This window comes from Cricetulus griseus, chromosome 6 (genome assembly GCF_003668045.3).
Source record: "Cricetulus griseus strain 17A/GY chromosome 6, alternate assembly CriGri-PICRH-1.0, whole genome shotgun sequence".
NCBI classification, from domain to species: domain Eukaryota; kingdom Metazoa; phylum Chordata; class Mammalia; order Rodentia; family Cricetidae; genus Cricetulus; species Cricetulus griseus.
Genome location: NC_048599.1, coordinates 26530959 through 26558424, shown reverse-complemented (window position 1 = coordinate 26558424; position 27466 = coordinate 26530959). Strand labels below are relative to the sequence as shown.

The window sequence follows — 27466 nt, the reverse complement described above, 5'->3', positions numbered from 1 at the left end:
GCACGGCCAGGAGTGGGGTGCGCCCGGCAGCTCCGGGCACTTGAGGCTAGGCGCACCTCTCGGGCGCCCCGCAGGCCCCGGAGCGCAGCCTCCGCCCCTCCCCGCTCTCGGGCACACTCGCCGCCCCCAGCCCCAGCCCACTCCACCCAGGGCCAGCAGCTCGCCCGGCGCAGGAAGCTCCCCGTGAGTCCCCCTCCTCGGAACCCCCCAGCTCCCCTAACCGCAGCTCAACGGCCAGCGGCAGGGCAGGAGGAGGGGGCGGCGGCCGAGGGCCCAGGACTAGTCCGGTCGCGGGTCCCCCAGGACTCCGTACCTGGGCCGGCGGCGAGGCGCAGACCGGCGGTCTGGCTCTGGGAGTGAACCGGGCGGGAGGCGGTGACAGCCCCCGCTCCAGCTGCTGCTGCTGCTGCTGCTGCTACTGCTGCTGCGCGCCGCGGCCGCCCGGGGAGAGGGGCTGGCACCGCTGCGGCGCGTCACTGCCCGGCCCGGGGGCGGGGGGCCAGGGGAGGGCCCAGGCGAGCGGGCGGCGGCGGCGGCGCGCGCCGCGGCCGGGAGGAAGGGGGAGGGGACACCGGGCACGGGGAGGCGGGGGAGGGGCGGGACCGGGCACGGGGGGGCCGGGGAGGGGAGCGCCGGAGGACGCACTCAGGGGAGTAGGAGGAGCAGGAGGAGGAGGAGGTGGAGGGCGGGCGAGAGGGAGGGGTGGGCATGGGGGGGGAGGGGGAAGAGAGGAAAAGGAGGCACCCAGGGAGAGGGGAGAGGAGAAAGGAGAGTGGGGGGGAGAAGAGGAGGAAGGAGGGCTTGCTGGGCCAGGTATGAGGACCAGGGCGCGCTGGACGCGCTGCCGTGCGCTACTGGGTAGAGCTCTCTCAAGGGAGAAGAGCTTGGAGGAAGATCCCTGGGGGCGTGCAGCCCAGGAAAGGAGGAGATGGGAGCTGGGCTCTCCCCTGGCTCTCAGAGGCTGCGGACTTCAAGTCTTGGGGCGGGGTGGGGGCGTACCCTGCTAGCTGTCTGCGTTCAGGCCAGGAGAGGGAGACTTGGCCCAAAGAAAGTGACTAAGGCAGGCATCGTCGGGAACTCTTGGTGCCATGGGGCCTCCAGATAGCCTTCGACCTAACGCGTCTCTCAATCCCGGGTGACGCGGGTGCTGGTCGGGCAGGGTTGAGGGACCCGAGGGTTCAGCCCTAGTTGGTCTTAGTGGGACCCTGACAAGGAAAAGCCAGGCACGTGGCCGACTCTTGGTCGGGCCCCCGCCCACACCCCAGGGCCCCCTTTTCTCGATCAAGTTCAAGCTTGAGCTCCTCGGCACCCTACCCATGGGCCGCCTCCTCCCCTCCCCTCCCCTCGCCTCCTCTCTATTCCGCACCATCTCGCCTCTCACTCTTCCTTTGTCTCTTTCCCACCACTTAGTTTGCACCCGCCCCTGCACCCCTCCTCTCCGCCCCGCCGTCAGCTCCAGGGTCCAGGCTGCGCTCACCTGTTCGACCCAAACATTCCGGCGACCCGGAGCGCCCGCCGCCCTCTCGCTCCCGACTCCCTCTGAAGGCCCCCGCCCCACTCCGCGGGTCATTGTGCTCCAGCCGACCACACGGTGCCGGCTCCTTACGGCGCTCTGACTACAGTAGTAAAGTCATAGCATAATATCAAGAATGCTGCCCAGACCTGGGCGCGCACAGTACGCAGGGACTCTGCAGGAAAAGGAAGACGCACGACCCAAGGTGAGATCCTCCACGGGGCAAACAGACCTTCCGCCTCGGGTTCAGGAGAGGATAGGATAGGGCGGCGCGAGGTGGCAGAGGGGTACCCTGAATCTCCGGGCAACCTCAGCTCTCCTTCGACCTAACAAGCTAGTCTCCTTTCAGCAGAATTAAAACATCGACAGAGAAAAATGGGTTAGGGGCAAATGCACCCCGAACACCCACCACCAAGTCCAAAGCGCGAGTTAGAACACATGGGCCTCGAATAAAGCTTATGCTTTAACAAGGATAGAGAGAGATGTTCGTGTAATTCTGTGGGGAGATGCCCCGCCCCCCAAAAGAAACCCAATAACGAGCCCACCTCCTGGTTCCTCTGAGGAAGGGCAATTTTTGTAGATTCCTTTACGCTACAACTCGTTCACAGTGGATCCAGCAGAGGATAGCAAACGAGACAGCCACCGCGATTGTTTGTAATTTTGAAACAGACTGCCTTTAACCCTCCAACTTTTCTTTAAAAAGCCCCTTTCTTTCTTCCTCTGAAAGCTTTGCATTGTGAACAATCTATGATAGACAAGACTCCCTCTACAGGTTTGATCTGTAACTACAGCCACAGGTTCGGAGCTCCCTGTTCACGGATTAGAAAAGATGACAACACTTCAAATTAACAGCACACAGACTTCATTCTGCACATGCTAAAGATTTTACTGTCAATATGAAACTCGTGCTTAGAAAAAAAGGATTTAGGCGTGTTACTCATTAGCGCCTTTTACTCCTGAAATTAAATGTGTTTTCAAATCAATTCACCAATTCACTTCTCCCACGTCCTGTTAGACCTTTACTTCTCATCCATTGGGGTGTGGGAGTCTAGGGTCACAATTTTGTTCAGTCCTTCTAGGGCAGTGTGGGCGTTTACAACACAGAAGCTGTCCTTCGTTGTTCTGAATGAGATAATTTGGGCTCAGGATTTCCTGCCTCTTTGCAACACATTTCTTGAAACCTTTGACCTCGCCTGGCCTGAGTCACTATAGCAGTGGTGGACATCTGGTCTTGAAATATAAAGGCAAAGGCAGCTGAAGTTCAAAGGTGGAATTGAACCCAGATAACCCGCCTCTCCTCAGACTAATAAAAGAGAACACTGTAGCTCAGGAGGGCAGGACTGTCTCCTGAAGGCACCAAGTGTACACTCATTTACCAAGCTTGCAATAAAACACCCCAAGCCCCAGGGCCCACAGACTTGAGGAGCCTGCCAGGTACTTCTGCATGCCAGGAGCCTCCCAAGCCTTGTCGCCCCCACAGGGGCTTCCCCTCCTCGAGGAACCTTGAGCAGGTGGTTTTCAGTGTCCTTGTCCTTCTGGCCAACTCCCTCTGGCCTTAAAGTGGCCACAGTGTGGGTCTCCACAAGGAATTAGGTGACCCAGTTTATTGACCAAGAATTCTCCCAGCTCCCAGTGTGGGGAGGGTTCCATAACAAGAACAACAACAAAAACTGGGTCCTTGTCCCTTACCGCCTTCATGTCACCTCCAGACTCAGCAGTAGGCACTCTTGGAAACAAATGTTAGAGGCATCTGCTCTGTGGAACACTTACAAAAAGCCTTTTATGACCACGCCCCCAAAGCAGAGGCCTGGCCAGGGGACATGAGGAAGGACAGAAACCTGGCTCAAGCATCTGAAAGCATTGAGATGTCATTGATCACCACTAATTACTTGTTAATGACAGAGGGAGACTACCTGTCCACTAGGGTGATGGGGCCATCAAGTCAGCTGCCCGCAGAAGGCGGACCTGACATGACTCTGATCACCTTCTGAAGGTGATAGAAAACAGCACCAGTGTTGCTTATTCTCCAAGCCAGCCCCCGCCCCCCCAATAAAGTTTGAATCTAAAGAAATCCAGAAAGAGGGCTCTCCACAGACAAGTAGTCCTGGACTGTTCAAACAATGATCATGAATGGGGGTGTGATGCATGCCTGTAATGCTAGCTACAGGAAGCAGGACAGGAGCATCACTCCAAGTGTGAGGCCAGTCTACTCTGCATGACAAGATGTTATCCCAAAAGCCAAAATAAAAACATCTGAAAGCAGGGCGGTTGTGGTGCATGCCTTTAATCCCAGCAATTAGGAGGCAGAGGCAGGAGGATCTCTTGAGTTTAGATCTCTACAAATGAAGTTCCAGTACAGCTGGGACTGTTAACACAGAGAAACCCTGTCTCACCCCCCCCCCACACACACACACACAAAAAAAAAAAACCAAAGACCATTTATTGCCGTTAAATCTGTTATGATGAGACTAAGGAAAAATACCAGCTAAATGTAACATGTGCATTCCAGTTGGACCATGGACATAAGGGTACAGGAAGAGAGAAAGACAGAAAGTGAGGACAAAGTGAAGGGAGAAGACGAGCTGGGAGGAGGGTCAGCTGCTCTCAAGGAGTACTCCAGCATGCTCCCTGACCCTAGACAGCAAAGACTAGCAGCTGGGTGAAGACCTTGAGGCAGGCCTTCCAGGCAGATTTGGCAACTGGCATAAAGGTCCCAGGAGCAGTGGTGGTGGTCAGTGTTACTACAGCAAGGGGGATTAAGGGAGGGTGGGAGATGAGCGTGGCAGGGTCATGTGGGGTCATGCATAGGACCAAGTGTGCTGAACCTGTACACAGCTGAGAGGCATGGATTTCATTTGGCTTGCTGAAGTGATGCAAGCTCAGTTAAGCTTCCAGATCAGGGCAGATGGGGTTTAGAGAACACAAAAGGGGCAGCAGGAGGGCAATAGAATACAAGACTGGAGACCAGATATTTGGGAGACACTGGCCTAGCAAGTATGAGACTGGGTTCTCATCTCAAATACCTCAAAATAAACGAAAAGAAAGGATTTAGCCCAATGGGACCAATTCAAGCTCTAACACCACATAAATGTTGGCACCAGGCTTCAGCCTCTGTAGGCCTCATTTCCCCAACTACAAAGTGAATCATAAAATAGTATGTTCAGCCCAGTACCTTGTGCTTTGACATTAGAAACCCAAGGGCCGGGATAGATCTTGGTTGGTAGAGTACTTATCTAGCATACGTAAGGTCTTGAGTTCACTCTCTAGCACTGTATAAACTGGACATGTCCATAATCCAGCACTCAAGAAGGTAGAAGCAAGACGATCAAGAGTTCAAGTAGTCATTACTGCCTACGTGGGGAGTTCAAGGCCAGACTGGACTAGAGACTCTACATAAAGAGTGTGTGTGCGCCGGTGTGTGGTGGTGGTGGTGGTGGTGCACGCCCTTTATCCCAGCACTTGGGTGGCAGAGGCAGGCGGATCTCTGTGAGTTTGAGACCAGTTGGGTCTACAAGAGCTAGTTCCAGGACAGCCTCCAAAGCCACAGAGAAACCTGTCTCATAAAGCAAAAACAAACAAAAAAAAAGTGTGTGTGTGTGTGTGTGTAGGGGGAGCTGGCAGGATGACTCAGTGGGTAAGCATGTTTGTTTTACAAGCTTGATGATCTCCATTCAATCCCCTGAGTCCTGTGGTGAGAGGAGAGAACTCACACATTGCCCTCAATCTCCACACTGTGGTATGCACACCCCCAAATAAATGTGCTTTTGTTGTTGTTGTTTTAAAAAATAAATAAATAAAAATGAACTGTGGAGATGGCTCAGTGGATTAAAGTACTGTGCTGGCTAATTTTATGTCAACTTAACACAAACTAGTGAGTCATCTGAGAGGAGGTATCTTCAATTGAGAAAATGCCTCTGTAAGATCAAGCCTTAGGCAAGCCTGTGGGGCATTTTCTTAGTTATCTGTGAGGAGAGCCCAGCTCATTGTGGGTGGGGCCATCTCTGGGCTGCTGATCCTGGATTTTATAAGAAAGCACGCTTAGTTGGCAAAAGGCAGTGTTGGCACATGCCTTTAATCCCAGCACCCAAGAGGCAGAGGCAGGTGAATCTCTGAGATCGAGGCCAGCTTGATCTACAGATGGAGTTCTAGGATAGCCTAGGGTACACAGAGACACCCTGCCTCCAAAAAAAAAAAAAAAAAAAGACCAGGCTGAGGAAGCCATGTGATGCAAGACTATAAATAAGCAGCACCACCCCATGGCTTCTGTATCAGCTCCTGCCTCCAGGTTCCTGCCCTGTTTGAGTTCCTATCCTGACTTCCTTCAGTGATGGGCCTTTACCTGGAAGTGTAAGCAGAATAAACCCTTTCCTCCCCAAATTATTTTTGATCATGGTGTTTTATTACAGTAATAGTAACCCTAAGACAAGGACTTATATAAGCATGAGGACTTGAGTTTGGCTCTCGAGTACCCACATAAAAAGCCATACATGGCTGTACACGCATGCCTGTAATCCTAGAACTGGGAGGTAGGAATTGGAGACACCAGCAAGCTCCGGGTATAGTGAGACCCTGTCTCAAGGGAATATGGCATTGAGCAATAGAAGACACCTTCATGAACACACCTGTATTCATGTATTCGTGCGTGCATGCTGTGTGTGTGGAGGAGGGGTGTTGTGCCTTCCCTTTTGATGTCTTTTAATTTTTGGTGATTGTGTGTGTGTTTTTATTTTGATGTAAGGAAATTTTACAATCTGTTTCTTTTTTTTGGGGGGGGGGTGTTCGAGATAGGGTTTCTCTGTGGCTTTGGAGGCTGTCCTGGAACTTGCTGTTGTAGACCAGGCTGATCTCGAACTCACAGAGATCAACCTGCTTCTGCCTCCCAAGTGCTGGGATTAAAGGCATGAGCCACCACTGCCCAACAATTTTACAATCTTTTTTTTTTTTTTTTTTTTTTTTTTTGGTTTTTCGAGACAGGGTTTCTCCATGTAGCTTTGGAGCCTATCATGGAGACCAGGCTGGCCTCGAACTCACAGAGATCCGCCTGCCTCTGCCTCCCGAGTGCTGGGATTAAAGGCGTGTGCCACCAACGCCCAGCGTCAATTTTACAATCTTATAATCAGAGTTTGCTGGGTTTTTCTCTTCATGGCTTTAGAAGTGTATGTTTTTATTCCCAGGTTTTCAGTGATTTTATTATAATTCATCTGAATTCTCTTTTTGAACATTAAGTCTCTATTTTAAATTTATCTCCACCCAATTACTAAAATAGAGGTACAATTTGCTTTGTTTTTGAGATAGGCCTGAACTCAGTATTTAGCTGGAAGGATAACCCTAAACTTTGGATCCTCCTGCCTTTACCCCCTGGGTGCTGCCTGTTTTTATGCAATGCTAAGGACTGAACCAGGAGCTTTGTGTGTGCTAGGCAAGCACTCCACCAACTGAACTACAAGCCCAGGCTTTTGTTTTCTAAATGGTCTCATTCATATTCATCCCCCATCCCTACCCCACCTCCCCGGAGTCTCACTGTAGGCTGGCCTACCTCAGCCTGCTACCTCAGCCTGCTAAGTGCTGGCCCTTATGTCTGGTCTCCCTCCTTGGTCCTCTCCCTCTCTCCTCTTCTCTCCCCCACCTTAATGTTAAGGACTCTAGCCAGCACCTCCTGAAACTGATAGGAAAGTGCTCTGCTACTGAGCTGTAACCCTAACCCTTTAAAACTATCTTAATTGTTTTTCTTATTTTTAAATTTTTGACTAGGTCCACACTATGTAGCCCAGACTGGCCTGAAATTTACAGCTTATTCCTCCGACTTCCAAATGCTGGAATTCCACGTCTGAACTACCATACCAATACCATCTTTGCTAACACTCAGGTAGAGTGCTACTCTAGTATGAATGAGAAGGCGCCCTTGATTTGCTCCTCACCATTATCCACTGGTTGGAAATGACATTTTAAAAATAAACTAATGTCCTATATGTTTTGTGTTTGTTTGTTTGTTTGGGGTTTTTTCGTTGGCTTTTTGTTTTTGTTTTTCAAGACAGGGTTTCTCTGTGTAGCTTTGGAGCCTGTCCTGGAACTCACTAAGCAGACCAGGCTGGCCTTGAACTCAGAGATCCTCCTGCCTCTGCTTCCTGGGATTAAAGACCTGTGCCACAACAGCTTGACTAACAAACATGATCAGGAGCCATGTCCCATTGGTTTTGTTTTGGGTTTTTTGTTTTGGCTTGGTTTTTCGAGACAGAGTTTCTCTGTAGCTTTTTTTGGAGACTGTCCTGGAATTTGCTTAGCACACCAGGGTGGCCTTGAACTCACAGAGATCTGCCTGCCTTTGCCTCCAGAGTGCTGGTATTAAAGATGTGTGCCACCACTGCCTGGTGTCCCATTTTTTTTAAATTATATCTGTTTTGTTGTATTCATCTGTCTTTCCTGCCTCACTGTTCTAAGGTACCTATCTGCTAGGGGACTGGTGAGATGGGTCAGTGATCCTGTTCTTACAGAGGTCCCAGGTATGGTTCCCAGCACCCACGTGGTGGCTCACAATCACCTGTAAATCCAATTCCAATCTTTCTTTTTTGCCTCCTTAGGCAGCAGACACCCACATGGTGTAAACCTTCAGACAAGCACTTACACATACACATAAAATAAAAAGAATAAATATTTTTAAAAGGAATCTACTAATATCTGATGAGGGGGCTGGAGAGATGGCTCAGCAGTTAAGAGCACTGGACTGCTCTTGAAGGAACCGGCTTCCCTTTTGGCAGCCATAATGGTCGAACATGTGCTTCTATGACCTTGACCTAGTCACTAAAGTCAGATGCCTGTCTCGTGACAAGGAGCCAATCAGAGGTTAGCTGGTGGCGCTATGCTTTACGACCCTGGGTGTGCTTTACGGACAAGCGCACAGCAATGACGTAGAGAGCATAGCAACCACCCTGGGAGGGCCTATGGGCCATAACAACCAGTTGACCAATCAACACAGGGCAAGCCCTCCAAGCCTGGAGGCACACCAATCATGAGCCTGTGCGTACCCCTAGACACTCCCCTTACGCTGCCCTATAAAGATCTATGCGCAGCAGCTTCAAGCCGTCTTTTCTAGCCATCCGCCATGGCGGATGGGTGAGAGACCCGAGCTAACATGGGGTTAACTCGTTAAATTACAATAAAGCCTCGTGCAGTTTGCAGCAAGCTCTCAAATCCGCCTGGTGATTGGGGTGACCGCGAACCTGGCCTGGGACCCCGAATACTTTAGTTTTCAGGGGTCTAACACTCTTCCAGGGTTCAATTCCGTCTGTAACTCCAGTTCCAAGGAACCTGACGCCTTCACACAGACATACATGCAGGCAAAACACTAATGCACATAAAATAATAATTTTTAAAAACTTGTTAAAAGCCAGGTGTTGGTGGTGCACGCCTTTAATCCCAGCACTCGGGAGGCAGAGGCAGGCGGATCTCTGTGAGTTCGAGACCAGCCTGGTCTCCAGAGCTAGTTCCAGGACAGCCTCCAAAAGCCACAGAGAAACCCTGTCTCGAAAAACCAAAAAATAAATAAAAATAAAAACTTGTTAAAAAATCTGATAAGAGCCGGGCATTGTTGGCACACATCTTTAATCCCAGCACTCGGGAGGCAGAGGCAGGCAGATCTCTGTGAGTTCGAGGACAGCCTGATCTCCAGAGAGAGCGCCAGGAGAGGCTCCAAAGCTACACAGAGAAACCCTGTCTCGGAACCCCCCCCCCAAAAAAATCTGATAAGGCCAGCATGCACCTCAATCTCCATAAACTCTGCCTGCATCATAGTAGGTAATAAACCAGTATGGAGACACCCTGGGTACAGCTCCATCATGGAGAAAGAGGGGAAGAGTCTTCTGAAAGGTGGAGAGGAAGTTCCTGAAAAGGGCCTCTTCTCTGAACCAAAGCTGGTGAGAAATGGGAGCCCGACTGGGGGAAACATGTCCCAACAGCCATGGCTACAGGCAACTTACACACCCATGATTCTCCTTTCCAAAGCGCCTTAAAAAAAAAGGGGGGGGTTATTTATTTATTTATTTATTTATTTATTTATTTATGTATATGAGTATCTTGCTGGTATGTATGTATGGGCATTGTCTGTGACTGGATCAGTTCAGAAGAGGGTGGATCCCTTGAAACTGGAGTCACAGATGATTTTGAGCCACCAAGTAGTTGCTAGGAATTGAACATAGTACTTATACGAGAACAGCAAGTGCTGTAAAACACTGAGCCTTCTCTCCAATCCCTTAGCGCCTTGCTTTAAAATGCCCTCAGGTGTCCTCTGGCCTTGTCAATCTCCTATTATGAAACCTTCTCTAACTCCCAGCTCCTGTTCTGGTGTCCAAGCCTGTGCAGCCCTACTGGCCTAATCTTCTGGTCTTTTCTGAGAACTCTGCTGTGACAGCCACCGTCTTCTGCCCCTCCTCATCCATAAGCAACCCTCTGTGTCTCTGATCATGCATGTTTTCAAGCATGTGCTCCTTCTACAAACATGTACAGAGCCCCTCACCTGTGCCAGGAATCATGACCAGCACAGGGACACAGTAGGGGATGATGGAGACAGAGGTCTATCTTTGGGTACCTGCAGGCCAGCAGGGAGGAGGACATTAAGCAGATGACCATGTGGCTTCTTGATCTGATGCTGTTGGGAGGAGGTGTAACCTATCTGAGCTTGACAGTTTCGGGGCCACAAGGAAGGAAGCGGCATGCCCAGGAGGCCTCTGCTAAGGTGACATGTAAGCAGTGCTGACAGATGCACAGGGTAGAGAGGCGTTGCTAGGTAGGAAGATGACCAGACTGTCAACAAAGCCCTGTCCACTGTCACCAAGCCTGGACCCTGCTGAACTCAAGAGTGCCAAGGTGACAGACTGGCTTTTAGGCAACAACCTGTCGGGAGGCAGACACCTGTCAATTTTGTCATATAATGTGGAGCTGACAGTTTTCTAAATTATGCCTCTTCTCCCCTCTCAGATTGCAAACTCTGGGACTGGGGCAGACTCTTCAACAACAGAACGCTTGCATCATGCCACACAGCAGGGCCTACCAGGGTCTTGCTCAGACACCATGGCCTTCACTCCAGTGGAGCTTGGCTTGGTGCTGAATGCAGACCCCATGCTGGGGACTCTGATGGAGTGAGTAGAGCGCCCAGGCCTCTTCTCCCTTCTTCCCTGGACCCTTGGGAGAGGCTCTATGATGAGGCCAAGTCTACCCAGCCTAGAGTTTCCACTCCTGTGGGTGTACAGACAGATGGTCCCTGAAGAACATACCTTAGCCAGGCATGGTGGTGGGCCTTCAATCCTAGTGCTCAGGAGGCAGGGATACACAGTGAGACCCTGTCTCTAAAACAAAACAGAGCCAGTGCCACCCTAGAGTGCTCCTAGCAGTGCTATACCCAGCAGTCCCATCAGAATGCTACCAGACTTCTGACACCATAACCAGGTAGGAGAATGACAGTAGCCTATTATTGCTCGGTAGTGAAAGGAACAACTACTGATGGTGCTGTTCACAAGCCTGTGTGTGGGAACACTTGCTGCAGTTGCCTGCAACAGGCAAAACCCAATCTGTGCTATTAAAAGTCAGTCTAGTGGTCGCCTATGCTTGTAGAAGTGACAAGGAGAGACACAAGAGTCTTTGGGGGTATAGACAATGTTGTGTCTTGCCCCAGATGTTGGTTATAGGAAGTAGGCAGTGTATGAAATGCTATGAGTTGTGTCCCCTATACTCGTCGGCATATGGGTTGGTACAGATAACGTGCATCCATTGAAAGCTTGAGAAAGGCAACAAGCCAAGCCAGCTACCATATCCTAGACATCTAGAGCACTTTGGAACCAATTCCTGCCACCCCACAGCATCCCACCCCAGCTAGCTGTACAGTCAGCAAACAATAAGGATGATAATAATGCCACATGAGCAGGAAGGCTGGAGACTCTGAGAAACTAAGTGACTAAAGTCACCTAACAGTGAGGAAGCTGGTGGGCAGAGCCATGGGGTAAAAATAGTCACAGAACTGGAAGCAAGGGGCATGCTGGGGTGTGGACCAGGGTTTGGGTCTCTAGGATGCATGGCAAGTTCTGTTAAGATAGGACTGCTGAGCCAAAAAAGTCTGTGGGACGCTAAGCCTCACCAACTGAGTGAGGACTAGTGACAGTCACTGATGACAGTCACAGTCCAGCAAAAATCAAGACCCTGCCGTGTGTGGCCCACAGTATGTTCTGGGACCATGGTAGACTGGCAGACCTGGGTCCTGACCCTATGCTAATGACTGTTTCCCTTTCTCTGCTCCTCCCCGTCCTCCTTAGGATGCAGGGGATGTGCTTTCACTGACCTGACTTCATCAGGTCACTTAGGTGTTCTGAAATGGAGCCTCAGCATTCTGCAACTGACTTCTGGTGTTCCTGCTCTCTCCTTGGATCCTGACCCCCCCCACCCCCATTTTCTGTCCCTCTTCTCTCTTGTCCCAGCCAGAACCTTCTTACTACCCAAAGGCAATGCCAAGTTCAGATGAAGGCACCCAGGCCATGGCAGGTCCCGTGGCAAAATCTAGCTTACCTGGGACCTGCATAGTCTTTCCCAGGCACACAGGATAAAAAAAAATAATAATAAAATAAGAGTTCTCTCTTTTTGCAGCCTCCCTTCTGCCTATAGAGGCACCGACATGTCTGGAGTTTGGCCTAGAGAGGCAGCAACATGACTCTGCAGCCTTCTGGGGAAGCTTTTGTTTTGCTGAACTAGCCTTGCACCACCCTCCTCTCACCTTGGATGGGATACAATGTCAAAGCATAAGGAAAAGTTGAACAGCATTGTCCAGACACCAACTGGGCACTGCAGACCTTGCAGCAGGACCTCCATCCCTCTTGCTTCAGGAGTGAAAGAATCTCATACTTTGCTACACAGGTTGCTAGTATTCCTGACTGAGTCACAGGGTTTCTGTCTGGGGATGGACCAGACAGCTGGGAAGCCAACCCCATGTGCCTTCTCTCCAGAGAAGGACTATTAGGAGACAGTATTCAGAGCCAGGCACCTCTTGCTTGTCCTGTGTTGTGAGGTCGGAGAGACAAGTGTACAGTCAGATACACTGACAAGGAAAACAACAAGCTTCCTCAGCATGGTTCTAGCCAGGTGCACGGTGACACTCATAATCATTTTAACTGGACCTCAGCCTGCTGAGGCCTGCAGTGTAACTTGTGCTCTTTAAGAGTCTTTGGTGACTGTATCCTTCTCCCCAACTGTTTTCTGCCCCCCAACTTAAGACTCTTTGGGTCCTGTTAGTGGGGAAGACCAATGGGGTGGGTGGGGGAGTGGTAGAGATGAGGGGCAGGTGGGTGGGCTCTGGGCCTTGTCTGGATTTGCCAGTGACACGCCTGTCTGATGCCAGCAGGCAATGCCCTGGACTCCACCACCCCATTTCCTTTGGAAAAGGGGTTCCATAGTAAAAACCAGGCTCTGCTACATGCTGGGACCCAGCCCAGACCTGCTGCTCCTCCTGGAACACAGAAGCTGCAGTCCTCAGAAGGGAAAGTAAGCGCAGTGGTGTTCAACACCAGAACCGCGAGATGCCATCACTTGCTATCGTTCCTAGTCAAGTCCTGCTCTGCTCTGGTGGCAGCATGTTAGCACACAGCAAACTTTGTATCCAGCTGACAAGCCCTTTCCAGAGCTGTCTTTGCAGGCTGCTCCTCCTCTTCATTTCCTCCATCCTACCACAGGTCCTTTGTACCTGCTGTTTCCTCTGCAGGAAAGCACAGAGGGCTGGCTGGTTCTCATCAGTCAGGGCTTGGCTCACACCTCTTCAGAGCGCTCTTCCTCAGAAGCACATCTTACTCCATTTGAACTCTCTGCCCCAAACACCTTGCTCTTTCCTGCTGTCTCTTCCTGACTTGTTTATCATCTCCAGCCTATGAGTGCAGAGGGTGGATAGGTTCTGTGCACTTCACTGCCAGATTCCTGGTGTTCAGTGGCTCCCAGCACTTATTAGGAACAAATGACTTCAGAGTGAATTAAGGAAGTGATTTCCTCAGATGCACACACAACAGTGGCAGTGTCATGGGGGGAGGGGCCTGGGGGCCATTCTCTCCATCTGAATGGGAGTGGCAGAGCTACCAGCCTGGCCAAGGGTCTATACTGGTCCCTCTGCATTAAACAAAGCAGGCAGCACAAATCCAACCTCAAAAGAAAGTGAGCCTGTTAATGATGTAAACATGGTTACAACCAGGAAAAAGCTTGGCCTGGCTTCTCCAGTCCACACAGAGCCATTATCTCTAATTGATCTCCAGACATCAGCTGCTGAGGCGGCTGAAACCCTCCTGTATCCTTCAGGTCTGGTTACAAAGCCCTAAGCTTCTGCCCATGGCATGGAGTCAGGCTCATGAGTCCCTGCTTGCTGGGGTGACAGGTCTGTCCGGGCCCCACAGGAGTGTGTGAGCCACAGTGGCTGCATTTAGGTGACTTAACAGGAAGGTCTCGCCCTCAAAAAAAGATGACAAAAACCAGTTAGGGCCCGGAAAAAAAAACCCAATGCCCCACAGAAGGAAGAGATACCCAAAAACGGGGGATGAGAAGTTTTCTTCAACCAGGACAAGGGTACAAAAATGCATTAAAATCCAGGCCTGGGGACAAGATCACAAATTCCTATTGGGTCTCAATGATGGGTCACAAGGTCGGCTTTCAGTTCAGTGAGCATCTGGACAGTTTGAGCCGCTCCTTCCTGGCCCAGCCCAGGAAAGACGCCTCCTTTCCTGCCGGAACACTCTTTTCCTTAGGGACAGAGCTGGGCTGAGCGACAGGGCTGCCTTGCAGTGCAGCTCTGGGAGGAGAGAGCTTCTCCCTTCATCTCTGGGGCCCAGCTAGTGACTCCTGGCCTCCATCTCAGTTTTCCTGCAGACACAGGTGAGGCATGCATGAACCAGGCCTGCACGTGGGATATCTGATCATGATCCACACAGCCATGGTGCGTGTGCTAGGAAATTCTGGGTACTATAAACATTTTTTCCTGGTTACTGAGGTTAAAAGGCTGCCTTGGACAGGCACAGGCAAGGACAGCAGCCCTTTTGGACCCAGGCTACCCAGCCCATGAAAGAAAGGGAACGCTGGCTGCTTCTGCTTATGTTCAGGGGTGTGGCAGGAGAGGAACCAAGGCTGTCCCAGTAAAAGCACATTCATTCTCTTGGAATATTTGGAAGTCATAGCAAATTTCTAGAAAACACTTGAGGATATTCCATAGTATATTAATCATGAAAATGATGCCTCCCAATCAGATACATTTGACAGAGAGCCTCCCACACTTCTCTCTGTCTTGCTCTGAGAGGTCACTTTCCCTTGAGGTCAAAAATCGCCAATAGTGGGGCCGGAGAGATGGCTCCGTGGTTAAGAGCACTTGCTTCTCTTAAAGAGGACCTGGTTCAGTTCCCAGCACATGACCACTCACAACCATCTATAATTCCAGGTCTGGGGAATCCAGTGCCCTCTTCTGGCCTCCAAGGGCACTGCACACACAGGGTGCGCATACACACACACACACACACACACACACACACACACACACACGCAGGCAATACTCATAAACATAAAATTAAAACAAGTAGATCTTTTAAAAAACAAAAGAAAAATCCCAGTTGTGCTGAACCCATTTTCAGGATGGTGAGGGCACTAGCTGACCTGTTTACAGTCCCCAGACTCCAGCAGGTTGTTGAGTGAACAAACACTTGGGGCCAAGTGCATCACTTAGTTCTCACACAGTCAAGTCAGGTGGGCCTCCACCAGAAAGGCAAGGATCCATTAAAGAAGCATTCTCTTCCCCAAATAACCTCTTTTCAAGTCAGTAAAACTTTGAAAAAGAAAGTCAGCAAGAGAACATCCATCCCTGTAATTATAAAGTATTTAACACAGCATGGTGCAGAAATAGGCAGAGACCAGTGGACTGAAGGCAAATGCATTCTGACTGGACCAAAACCTGGTAATGTATAAAGGTAATTTCAAGGCTGTGGGGAAAATAAGTTCTTCCTCCTCCTCCTCCTCCTCCTCCTCATCATCATCATCATCATCATTATTTTTGTGGTACTGGGGGTGAAACCCAGGGCCTCTAGTGTACTAAGCAAGCGTTCTACCACTGAGATATACCTCAGCCCCTAAATAGGTAACTTAATACAAGATATTGAGACAAAGGGGTTAAGCAAGATATATATAGTACAGTATATTAGAGTCAGCTTTAAATGGACAAAGATAATATTTTTTTTCTGAGACAGTATTTCTTTGTGTTATAGCCCCAGTTGAGCCAGTTGGTGGTGGCACATGCCTTTAATCCCAGCACTTGGGAAGCAGAGACAGGCAGATCTCTGAGTTTGAGGCCAGCCTGGTCTATAAAATGAGTTCCAGGACAGCCAGAACTGTTAGACAGAGAAACCCTGTCTGGGGGGGGGGGGGGATATCGCCTCTGTTGTCCCAGAACTTGCATTGTAGAGTAGGCTGTCTTGAACTGACAGAGACAAGATCAAATATTAAAAAATGAAAAGGTAGGGGCTGGAGAGATGGCTCAGAGGTGAAGAGCACTAACTGCTCTTCCAGAGGTCCCGAGTTCAATTCCCAGCAACCACATGGTGGCTCACAGCCATCCGTTATGAGATCTGGTGCCCTCTTCTGATGTGCTGCTGATATACATGGAAGCAGAATGTTGTATACATAATAAATAAAATCTTTAAAAAAAAATGAAAAGGTATAGGTACCTGCCACCAAGTCTGGTGAGCTGAGTTCAATCCTGGGGCCCTACAGTGCAAAGAGAGAACTGACTGGTCCCAAATGTTCCTACAGTGCAAAGAGAGAACTGACTGGTCCCAAATGTGGTCCTCTGATCTCCATACATGTTGCAGCACATGTATATCCATACACATATGCACACATAAAATAAAGGAATAAATAATGCAATAAAAAATTTAAATGAAGCTGGTCTACAAAGCTACACAGAGAAATCCTGTCTCAAAAAAAAAAAAAAAAGAATGAAATGAAAACATGTTTGTCTCTGTCTAAAAGAGAGGACATTCCAACAGCAAGCACATTTAATACCCCAATTTTATTTTTAGTATGACTCTCCAAGAAGAGGAAGCAGGCTCTCGAAAAATGGCTGGTTCTGGAGCTGCGGACAGGAAAGATGAGATGAACTGGAAGTCACGACAAACCAAGAAATCAAACCAGAGCTCAAACCAAAAGAACCAACGAAAGCAGACCCAGAGGGGCACATGTGGAAAGGTGCAGAAAGGGTTCCCAGTGACCCCGACTGGAATAACCTTGACCAACAAGATGGAGGGGCATGGTGAACATACTGTGAAGTAAGCAGCCAGGTGGCCATATTGACAGGGATGAGGAAAGGACAGAAGAGCACACTGCATGGGAAGCCATGGCTCTTGCAGGTCCTTCACTGTCCTCCTCCAGAATGGAGCCGGCAACTCTAGGAAGAAATCGACAGACATTGCCTCAGCCAGGTACCATCAAAGCCAACATCAGATAAATCATGTTGACAGTCAGAAGCCGATATATGAAGTGACAAAGCACGACTCTATGTCTGTGTTCCTCCTTAGAATGACCATAAACATTACCGTTTATATTGAGAAAGACATCAGAGAAATTCCAAAATCCCACAAAGCACATGACCAGCACTCATGACAACTGTCAAGGTTATCACAACCCAAGGAAATCTCAGAAAAATGCCACAGCCCAAGGGAGCCTTAAAGCACAGGACAGCAGTGTAATAATATATCCTGGACAGAAAGAACTGGTGAAGACTCGGAAGTGTAAATAAACTTTGACTTCAGTTAACAGTGTATCAATGTTGGCTCTGGTTTGGCCATTGTAACATGTTACTATTAGGAGAAGCTGCTGGCAGTGTGGAGGGAAACGTGGGAATCCCCTCTTCTCAGGTTTTCTGTCGATCTCAAACTCCTCTCAAACATAATCTAGCACAAGCACGAAAACATTACTAAAAGGGAACACTGGGCTGGTGTGGTTGGCTTTTTTTTTTTTTTTAATACTCAAATATAGAAGGTATTACAGAGAGAAGGCAGACAGAAGAAAAAGAGAGTGAATCTGAGCCCATAAAAAGGAAACAGACAAGCATTTTCAGCACAAGAAAGTTCAAAAGATACAGGGCCAAGGCTGAGGAAAAGAAGCAGTGGCCAACTCTGAGAAATCCAAGGAAAGCGAATGCAATCATGGCATGCTAATTGGGTCAGCTACAAGTACTACTTGCACAGTAATAATGTAAATAATGAATAGTGGTTTATCTAAACAGAGAGACACGGGTAAACTGAGGGATGGAGAAAAACTAACGCGTGTCCTTACAGGAGAGTGCTAAGACTTTCAAACTTCATCTCCCATAGCAAGAAATTCTTAAACAACAATGACGAGGAAAGCCCAAATTTAAAAATAGCAGTAATAAAAAGTGCTAGCAATATAAACTTGTTATTTAGAAACAGAAGGAAGATATAGAAGAGATGGTTGAGGGATAGGAAAAGAAAAGAGGCCATCTATGTAGAGAATAGAAACTAAAGTGGACAGGTTGGGGCAGGGTGTACTGTTCTCAACAGGATTTTTTAAAAAGTGTGTATTCTCCTGGTAAAAGTGAAAATGAAGACAAACAACCAAAAACATAGAAAAGATAAAAGGCATCCAGAGACGGAGAAGGCACTTCTGAGGGCAAGCTGCCCTAGGGTCACAGGTCAGCATAACCCCCACCCCCACCCCACCAGTGGAAATGCTCCAAGGACCGCAATTGCCTGGAGGAATCCAGGCAGCCACCTTGACCAAGGTCAGTATTTCAGTTGCTTTTGTTTTTCTTGCTGTAGCTCAAACCCTCCTTCAGAGTCTATGATCTTTTTTTGTTTTTGTTTTTTTTTGTTTTTTGTTTTTGTTTTTTTTTCCGAGACAGGGTTTCTCTGTGGCTTTGGAGGCTGTCCTGGAACTAGCTCTTGTAGACCAGGCTGGTCTCGAACGCACAGAGATCGGCCTGCCTCTGCCTCCCGAGTGGAGCTGGAGTTAAGGATGGTTGTGAGCTCCTATGTGGGTGTTGGGCAGGTGCTGAGCCCTCTGTAAGAGCAAGTGCTCTTAAGAACTGAGCTGTCTCTCAGAGGTATGTGTTTCCCTTTAAAAAAAAAATTATTTAACTTTGCTTTATGTATGTTGTTATGAGGGTATCAGAACCCCTGGAACTGGAGTTACAGTTGTGAGCTGCCATGTGGGTGCTGGGAATTGAACCCAGGTCCTCTGGAAGAGCAACCAGTGCTCTTAACCACTGAGCCATCTCTCCAGCTCCCTGGGTATGTCTCTATAAGGCGTGCGCCACCAATGCCCGGCTCAGAGTCTATGATCTTGAAAATGTGGCCACTGGTGTTCTGGGCCTCTCAAGGCAGCAAGCCAAGACCCTTTATACAGGTCAAAGGACAGGGGGCAATCCCAGAGGCCACAGAGGTCCTTTTTCCAGACTAGGGATGGGGAAAGAGAGAAGGCCAGCAAGAACAGCAAAGTCTAGGAGTGAGCAGCATGTCCCTCACCCCAGCTCAGATGAACCCAGGGAGGAGGACGTGAGTGCTTCAGGGTCATAGATGCCTCCAGGTCCACCTATACTGCTTGGAAGCAGACACTGGCAATTTTTAGACACTGACTAATGAAAACTGAGGAAGGCAAAGCCAGACTTCGTGCCATAGTACACAGATTCTGCCTCACAGCTTTCCACCTCTCTGTCCAAGGGCTGACCAAGGAGGAAGGCTCTGATCATCCCAGGGAGGTTACCTTTCAGCATGGGCACATGGCACTTTCTAACAATTAACGTTTGTTTGCTCAGCATAATAGCAACACCCCTCTTGCTCTAGTTCTCATTTTCCTTTCTGTACCATTAACAAATATATCAGGTAAATACCAACTGGTTGGATTTTTTTTTTTTAAGACAAGGTTTCTCTGTGTAACCCTAGCTGTCCTGAGACTTGCTCTGAAGACCAGGCTGGCCTTGAACTCAGGGATCTGCCTGCCTCTACACCCCCACCCACTGGGATTAAAGGTATGTGCTATTACTGCCTGGCAGATTTTGCTATTTTTTAAAAAGGCCCATCCAAGCCTTCTTGTCCCTGTAGTAGAATTTAACCTGCCCACGTGTATTGTTATTTACCGGTGTTTGATCTTGTTCCTGTTAGATTCAGTGGTGCTTGATGGGGGTCCTAAGGGCTGAGCCAGGTTCTTGCAGGCACCAGGCAAGCTCTCTACACAGCTCCTGCTGCAGCCCTGGCCTTCATGCTCCCTAGTTATGGTAACTCTTCTTGGTCCCCCATTCACCCACTCTTAGGTGGGCTGAGCACCTTTGATTTCTTTTATTTTCTCCACAGGCCTAGAAGTTCCAATTGTAGCCTGGCGTTGGTGGCTCACGCCTTTAGTCCCAGCACTCGGGAGGCAGAGGCAGGTGGATCTCTGTGAGTTCGAGGCCAGTCTGGTCTCCAGAGTGAGTGCCAGGATAGGCTCCAAAGCTACACAGAGAAACCCTGTCTCGAAAAACCCCCCCCAAAAAAAGTTCCAATTGTACTCTCTAGAGATTGCTCTTTAAAGAGACATACCCGGGGAGCTGGAGAGATGGCTCAGTGGTTAAGAGCACTGGTTGCTCTTCCAGAGGACCTGGGTTCAATTCCTAGCACCCACATGGCATAACTGTAACTCCAGTTCCAGGGGTTCTGATACCCTCATACCAACATACATAAAGCAAAGTTAAATAATTTTTTTTAAAGGGAAACACATACCTCTGAGAGACAGCTCAGTTCTTAAGAGCACTTGCTCTTACAGAGGGCTCAGCACCTGCCCAACACCCACATAGGAGCTCACAACCATCCTTAACTCCAGCTCCAGGAGATCTGACACCCTCTTCTGGTCTCCATTGGTACCACGTGCACATGGTACACAGACATGCATGCAGGCAGGCACTCATGCACATAAAACAAAATTAATTAAAATCTTAATTAAAAGGCCACCAAGTTCTCACACACTGAGCTAGAGCAGATGAGGACACTTTTCCATTCTGCTATTCCTCCATACTCTCATGTGGCCTGACCCTATCAAGGAAAAGGAGGAGGGCATCATGGTCTGGGGGTTCCTAACCCTCTCTGCCCAGGGCACAGTTTGACTAGCTGTGTCCCAGGGACCATGATTCCCCCTTTGGGTCTGCCATTTCCTTGAGTTATTCTGATCAAAAAGTTGGTTGAAAAAGTTTGTGAGACAAAAAAAAAAAAAAAAAAAAAAAGAGGAGGAAGGGAACAGTGTCCTGCTTTAATGCTTCCCCCCTCGAGAAATAATTAAAAAGTGGTATGGTCATGGGGCTGGAGACATGGCTCAGCAGTTAACAGCACTTCCTGCTCCCTGCACCTATATATTGACCAACTCTAATTCCTCTAGTTCCAGGGGATCTGATGCCCTCTTCTGGCCACTGTGGGCACTGGACATACATGGTGCACATACAAGTATATAGGTATGGGTGTGCTCTCGGAGGGAGTGCACGAGACAGACAGACAGACAGACAGACAGACAGACAGACAGACACACACACACACAGTAGTAATAAAAAATAAAATTTAAAACATGAATGACGTGCAGACAGTACCAGCTGCTCAAACGTCTATCGATGGATGAACAGATAAAGGAAATAACAATCCGGCATCCAGGCGAGGCAGGACAGTATGGCCTGAGGTCACACCTGTGAGGGACCTGCAGCAGAGCTGGAGAGACAGATCCTGTGAGGCTCCTTCATGGGCATGAGAGACTTCACTAGAAGTGATGAAAAATCCCTGAAATAGGGCTGGGGAGATGGCTCAGTCAGTAAAGCGCTCGCCACAGCCCATGTGAAAAAGTTGGATGTGGTGGTGCACAGTTACAACCACAGCAGCTGGAGGCAGAGACAGGCTCGGCTGTCTGGTGAGCCAGCCTCCTACTCACCAGCTCCAGGCCAGTGAGAGAGATCCTACCTAAAAGAAAGTGGAAGAGTGACACCTGAGGTTATCCTCTGCCTCTGCCTACCTTCTACCATTTCTCTCTCTCTCTCTCTCTCTCTCTCTCTCTCTCTCTCTCTCTCTCTCTCTCACACACACACACACACACACCTGTGAATACAGACAGTTGGTGACAGTTGTTACTCAACATGATATGAGTATGCTGAAGCCACTTAATCACACCCTCAAAAATAGTTTAAATATTGTATGTATTTGCCACAGCCTCTGCTCTCCTCCCCACTCCTGCTTTGTTAGTTTTGTTTTCCCACTTTCTTGGGTTCTTCTGAGCAAGGGGTCAGATGGCCTCAAACCTACTATGTAGCTGGGGATAACCTTGAAATTCAGATTCTCCTCTAGTGCCAGGACTGCAAGCATAGGCCACTATGCCTGGTTACTGGAGTGCAGAGGTTGAGCCCAGGGCTCATGCATGCTGGGTAAACACTCTATTAGACTGCTATCCGAGCTGCATCCCAGCCCTTACATTAGTTTTTGTTGTTGTTGTTGTTCTTAAGTGAACGTGGTGGCTGAGGGCGGGGGGGGGGGGGGGGGGATGGCTCAGTCATAGAGATCTTGCTTAGCATGTGTGAGTCCCCGGGTTTCATTCCCAGCACTGCAAGTAAGAAATAAACAGCTTTAGAAAGTGCTTCTGGGGGCTGGAGGGATGGCTCAGAGGTTAAGAGCACCGACTGCTCTTCCAGAGGTCCTGAGTTCAATTCCCAGCAACCACATGGTGGCTCACAGCCATCTGTTATGAGATCTGGTGCCCTCTTCTGGTGTGCAGATATACATGGAAGCAGAATGTTGTATACGAAATAAATAAATAAATAAAATCTTTAAAAAAAAAAAAAAAAGAAAGAAAGAAAGAAAGAAAGAAAAGAAAGTGCTTCTGAAGTGCCCAGTCCAGTGCTTGCTGTGCTTTACAGCCTCACCTGGCTCCCTTACAAGTGGGCGTGCTAAGACGATTCAGGGGTAAGGGCAGCTGCTGCCGAGCCTGACTGACATCCAGAGTTCAGTCCAAGGACCCCCAGGATGGAAGGGGAGAACCATGTCTTCAAAGTGCCCGCTGGCATCCGCTCTCGGGCTGTGGCACGCAATGCTCGCTCCCTCCACATCCACATGCACACACAAAATAAACAAAGAAGTCTACATGTAAAGGGGGCTGGGGAAAGCTCAGTAGGCAACAACTGCTCTTGCAAAGGACCCAAGTTTGATTCCCAGCTGGTAGTTCACAACGGCTTATAACTCCAGTTCCAAGGGGCTTCCCAGGCAGCAGCACACATGCTCACATACCCACAATTAAAAATAATATCCTGGGCTGGAGAGATAGCCCAGTGGTTAAGAGCACTGGCTACTCTCCCGTTGGACCCCGGCTCAATTCCCAGCACCCACATGGCAGCTCACAACCGTCTGTAACTCCAGTTCTGGGGGATGCCAATGCATATAAAATAAAGTTAAATGCATTTTAAAAAATAGTATCTTTTGGAGCCGGGTGGTGGTGGCACACACCTTTAATCCCAGCACTTGGGAGGCAGAGGCAGGTGGATCTCTGAGTTTGAGGCCAGCCTGGTCTACAGAGTGAGTTCCAGGACAGCTAGAGCTACACAGAGAAACCCTGTCTCAAAAAAAAAAAAAAAAAAAAAAAAAAAAAAAAAAAAAAAGAGAAAAAAACTGAAATCAAACCAAACAAACAATGAGGAAAGCGTATTCTTCTGACTTTCAAGTAACTAGTGAACAATGGAGGAGAGAGGAGTGAAATGCCTTGGTCAGAGTCACCTGAGGTGAAGTCTGTGGGGGGGGGGCAGGGGTGGTCTGGAATACTGACTGAGAACAGTGCCAGCTGTCTGCTTTCCAGGGAAGGAGGGAAAATTGTTTGGAGACCCCAAGTGAACCTGCAGGTTCCAGGTGTACACCCTTAGTCAGGTAGGCCTGTCCTGACCATCCGTTGCCAAGACTCAGAGAACACACTGCCCCAGGTGGAATGAAAGAGGGAGGCAGAGGCTGATGAAGACAAGATGGTTGCACCGAACAACGGAGCTCACACCGCTTCACACAGCTATGAGAACAGTAAAAAACCACTAGGACATGTTAGCTCTACCGGGAGGAGAGACGGGTGCAGACAGTCTCCCCTCTGGACAGAACATATGGGGTGGGGAGCCTGAGGGGCAGGGCAGAGCAGGGCTCCCCTTCTGCTTCTGTGCTGTGTGGTTCACATTGGGTGACGCACGGTGGCCCTGCTTCCACTTGTGACTTCCACAGTGGGATCTCCCTTCAAGCCCTGCCTCCCAGGAGCAATCAGGACAACAGGACACTGAAGGTACATGGAACTCTTTTTTTGGGGGTGTGGTTTCAAGACAGGGTTTCTCTGTGACTTTGGAGGCTGTCCTGGAACTAGCTCTTGTAGACCACGCTGGTCTCGAACTCAGAGAGATCTGCCCACCTCTGCCTCCCGAGTGCTGGGATTAAAGGCGTGCGCCACCACTGCCCGGCAGTACATGGAACTCTTGTGGACACGAGATAGAATTGATGGCCATAGATGCTCACTGCCCTCGATATTTCCTAATTTTCCTTTTTTGTTTGTTTTTGTTTTTTTCAAACAGGGTTTCTCTGTGTCACTCTGGCTGTCCTGGAACTTACTCTGTACAACAGGCTGGCCTCCAGCTCACAGGGGTCCTCCTGCTTTTGCCTCCTGAGCGCTGAATTTAAAGGTATGAGTGGCTGGCTCTAATTTCCCTTCTTAAGGCAGCCCCCTGTTTCCAGACAAAGCTAGCACAGTGCTCCTGAAGATGGACAGAAGTGGGGGGGGGTGCAGGTGGGGATGATGGCATCTTTCTTACTGTCCTCTTGCTCTTGTGCTTTGGGGTGTTTTGTTTTGTCTTTTTTTTTTTTTTAAAGATTTTATTTATTTATTATGTATACAACATTCTGCTTCCATGTATATCTGCACACCAGAAGAGGGCACCAGATCTCATAACGGATGGTTGTGAACCACCATGTGGTTGCTGGGAATTGAACTCAGGACCTCTGGAAGAGCAGTCAGTGCTCTTAACCTCTGAGCCATGTCTCCAGCCCCTGTTTTGTTTTATTCTTGTTACTGTTTTTCTTTTCTTTTCTTTTTTTTACAGAGTCTGTGTGTTATTACAAAAGAATGAAAAAAAAAAAAAAAAACGAGAAAAGGCGAATGGCGGTAAAGGGGTGATTCTGTGACAAAGAGGTGGTGCAGTTCTCAGTGCCCAGAGCACCCTCACGAAGGGGACTTGGAAAGTGACAGGTCAGGTAGTTCCTACTGATTGACTCAGGCCCACAGTGCAGCCTGCATCCCTTCCTGAGACCTGACCTTCTCCTGGAAAGCTCTCAGCTGTTCCCTAAGAGTTCACAGCTCACCACATTTCCCTACCTTGCCTCCTCTAAGAGGATAAATTTATCATCTGCACAACCAAGTATGGCTTCTGTTCTGTATCTCTAGAAGAGAGACCCTGATAAGCAAAATCCTCTTGTTCTGAGTTTTTTTAACCCAGGCTGGTCTTGAACTTGGGCTCTTTCTGCCTCTGGCCCTCCCAGTGCCAAGATTACAGGTATGAGCCAACACACCTGGCAGGAAATAAAACCTCTTGTACAACACTACATATTTTCAGCTCATTGTGGCCACTTTGATGACAATTCCTGTACTCATGGTCTTTGGGGAGGTCTCTGTAGAGAGAGTGTCATTTAACTCCATATCATCTGTGTATTGAGAAGACTAAAAATATTTGCTGCACCGAATCAGACCTCAAGAAGAATCTCTTTCCTTTGTGTGAATATTGTCATTGGAGAGTCCTTTTGTGTGTGTTGGGGGGGGGGGGTTGCCAGGTGTCAGCCCCTGGTATTAGGTTTCCATATTTCTAATATTTGACATGGAGAAGGACTAAGTTCCCAGCATATTAACCTGAATCAAACAACATTGCTGGCCCGGCTTCCCTGACTGCTCAGAACAAGGTGAGGTACATGTGCACCACCCTGCCTCCACGCTGTCTTCTGGACGCGCAAGGTTGGAATCCCTGACAGGAAAGATTGGGCAGTTGCTCCTCCCAATTACCCTGACATTTTCTATCCAGGCCCCCAGTTATTGGGGACTGTTTATGCTTTCCACGTCACTCACATTAGCAGCTTGCAAACACCACAGGTGTCAGCTGTTGGCACTCTGTGGTCAGAGTGATGGAGTGAAACTCTGTCTTGGGATGTGGAGAGTGACAAGGCAGACCTTAGGCCAAGGCAGGCTTTGGATGAGAGGACATCCCTTGCCCTAAGGAGGACCCTGCTCTGTCTTCAGTGTGCAAGGATATGTATTTTCTGTTTCAACTCAAGCAGGGCCATCAGAGACTTCTGGTCCTTGGCCCCTTCCTTGCTGCTGCAGATAAACAATTGGGTGAGCAAAGTGATTTCTTGTTTTCCCTTGTGCCAGCCATAAAGCAGGGACAATAGTGTTGCCTGCTGCCTGAGAGACCAAGGCCTTGAAGCTCCTTGCTCTTCCTGGGGGGGGAGGGTAGGGGTAGGGGACGCTGGAGATTGACAGGTGGGAGGCCCAAGGAAATGGAGGCTATTGCTATTGCTTCACCTGCCAGAATGCAAGGAGGGTTTGCCCTTTGGTCCCCTCCCCCACAGACAGGGGAAACTGGCTATGCTGAGTCTCCCCAGCCCCAGCTGCAGCCAGACTCCCAGAATACTTGGGAACAATGACTCTGGCAGTCTTACTGTGGGAGTAGCTTGAGCCTGGCCAGGACAATCAGTCCATGAGTTTTGGTTCACTAGATACTTGCCCAATGCTCGTGGCTGTGAGTTTCCCCTTTTCCATTAGTAGTGCAATGTCTCACGTTCTGTCTCACACAGGCTCTGTCCTCCCATGACCGTGACGCCTTGCCGAGGTTCTCCCTATGTCTGGAACTTTTCTTTCTTCCACATCTAACATCTTCTGAGGCGTCCTTTGCTATAGCAAGCCTTCCCTGACTCTGCCGCAGACCCTCCGCTGGACACCGAGTACCCATATCCACATATCCTGGAGGATAAGCTTCAAAACAGCACCACTGTGCCCCATTTGCTAAGCCCTAGAGCCTAGCTCACAGGGAGGACCCCATCTTTGTTAACTGCCCCCTCCCCCACCTACCAATGCAAGAGAAACTATAGTAAGATTTTTTGAAAGCAAATAAACCCTGACAGGAGCACGGGAGAGAGGTCACATCTGCACACCACACTGACCACACTGGCCCCAGCGGCGGCCCAGGTGCAGCTGCCTGCCCCAGGAGAGGAAAGGCCATGTGGCACGGCTCTCAGCTGTCTGTGTTTTGTGCCTGGCTCTTCATCTGTGAGAAGTGACACTGTGGATGGTTATAGGAAAACAAAGGCCACGATTCCTCCTCAATATTCAACTCCTCAATATCTGTTCAGTAGGACTGAGATTTCCTAAGTATTAACACCAACAATGACACCCTGATACTGCCACCCCACAGCAGAAACCATGCAGGCCGTACCCTGCCTCCCTCAGCCACCACCCCCACCCCCATCCCCCCACACCGCCTTTGACTACAACCATCTAGGACAGGTACTGCAGGGTGAGAGGAAAACACAGACACAAGAGGCTGGCCTTCCGGAGCAAAGCTGGCTTCCTTCCTTTAGCCTCTAGAAACTGGGGTTGTGGGGGTTGTGGGGCAGCTCTGCAGATCAAGTCAAACAGGCTGAATGCTCAAAGGGGGCCGGCCGCTGCACACAGTGCCACATCCAGGCCCAGCCATGAGGCTCCCCACCTTTCACCCACCCTCCGCATGTGCATGCTCACACTGTCAAGGAAGCTTGCAGCACGAGACAGCGTGGACCCAGAGTTCTGACCTGGATTCCCCTTCCTTTAGTTAAGCCTTGGGGACTCGATATCAGCAGAGGTGGGGGCACTCCAGACGAGGTGAGGAAGGAGTGCCCTGATTTT

At 49.4% G+C, this 27466-nt stretch overlaps 1 protein-coding gene across 1 annotated transcript in view; it reads right to left on the bottom strand.

Moving 5' to 3' along the window:
* Nol4l (nucleolar protein 4 like) overlaps window positions 1-27466 on the bottom strand; it is a 119038-nt gene that overhangs the window by 31324 nt on the left and 60248 nt on the right. The window lies entirely within an intron of this gene.